The sequence below is a fragment of the Perkinsus marinus genome (genome assembly GCF_000006405.1).
Source record: "Perkinsus marinus ATCC 50983 genomic scaffold scf_1104296957630, whole genome shotgun sequence".
In the NCBI taxonomy this organism is placed as follows: Eukaryota; Perkinsozoa; order Perkinsida; family Perkinsidae; genus Perkinsus; species Perkinsus marinus.
This window is the reverse complement of record NW_003207049.1, coordinates 1-1,134: the sequence shown is the minus strand read 5'-3', so window position 1 is coordinate 1,134 and position 1,134 is coordinate 1. Positions and strand designations below refer to the sequence as shown.

Here is a 1,134-nt window from a genome sequence, read left to right as displayed (position 1 = left end):
AAATTTCACAATGAAACGCATACCACAGTTCAAGTGGTGCAAAGATTTGGTGCTAAATTTCAGTGAAAAATTACGAGATGTCGTCGGTTTCCGACAAACCGACTCAGAGCAAGCCTTCTGCCGGAGTTGAACCGACGACCTCCCGCTACCTAAGCGGGTGCTCTACCAACTAAGCTAAGAAGGCACGGTCTCGTAAACGGAGAGTCTAACCATGTCGTAAAATTTCACAATTAAACGCATACCACAATTTAAGTGGTGCAAAGATTTGGTGCTAATTTCAGTGAAAAATTACGAAACGCCGACAAACCGACTCAGAGCAAGCCTTCTGCCGGAGTTGAACCGACGACCTCCCGCTTACTAAGCGGGTGCTCTACCAACTAAGCTAAAAAGGCACGGTCCCGTAAGTGTGAAGTCTAACCATGTCGTGAAATTTCACAATGAAACGCATACCACAATTTAAGTGTTGCAAAGATTTGGTGCTAAATTTCAGTGAAAAATTACGAAACGCCGACAAACCGACTCAGAGCAAGCCTTCTGCCGGAGTTGAACCGACGACCTCCCGCTTACTAAGCGGGTGCTCTACCAACTAAGCTAAAAAGGCACGATCTCGTAAATGTAGAGTCTAACCATGTCGTGAAATTTCACAATGAAACGCATACCACAGTTAAGCGGTGCAAAGATTTGGTGCTAAATTTCAGTGAAAAATTACCAAATGCCGTCGGTTTCCGACAAAGAAACTCAGAACAAGCCTTCTGCCGGAGTTGAACCGACGACCTCCCGCTTACTAAGCGGGTGCTCTACCAACTAAGCTAAGAAGGCACGGTCTCGTAAATGTAGAGTCTAACCATGTCGTGAAATTTCACAATGAAACGCATACCACAGTTTAAGTGGTGCAAAGATTTGGTGCTGAATTTCAGTGAAAAATTACAAGATGGCGTCGGTTTCCAACAAACCGACTCAAAGCAAGCCTTCTGCCCGAGTTGAACCGACCACCTCCCGCTTACTAACCGGGTGCTCTACCAACTAAGCTAAGAAGGCACGGTCCCGTAAGTGTGAAGTCTAACCATGTCGTGAAATTTCACAATGAAACGCATACCACAATTTAAGTGTTGCAAAGATTTGGTGCTAAATTTC

At 45.1% G+C, this 1,134-nt stretch overlaps 5 non-coding genes across 5 annotated transcripts; all 5 read right to left on the bottom strand.

The window, feature by feature from the left end:
• Positions 1-111: 111 nt before the first annotated feature.
• Pmar_PMAR016011 lies at positions 112-184 on the bottom strand. Its single transcript has one exon. It is a non-coding gene; the product is annotated as a tRNA-Pro (tRNA).
• A 135-nt stretch (positions 185-319) lies between these two features.
• Positions 320-392, bottom strand: Pmar_PMAR016010. The gene has a single exon. It is a non-coding gene; the product is annotated as a tRNA-Thr (tRNA).
• A 136-nt stretch (positions 393-528) lies between these two features.
• Positions 529-601, bottom strand: Pmar_PMAR016009. The gene has a single exon. It is a non-coding gene; the product is annotated as a tRNA-Thr (tRNA).
• A 145-nt stretch (positions 602-746) lies between these two features.
• Pmar_PMAR016008 lies at positions 747-819 on the bottom strand. The gene has a single exon. It is a non-coding gene; the product is annotated as a tRNA-Thr (tRNA).
• Positions 820-965: 146 nt separating this feature from the next.
• Pmar_PMAR016007 lies at positions 966-1,038 on the bottom strand. The gene has a single exon. It is a non-coding gene; the product is annotated as a tRNA-Thr (tRNA).
• Between the last annotated feature and the right edge of the window lie 96 nt (positions 1,039-1,134).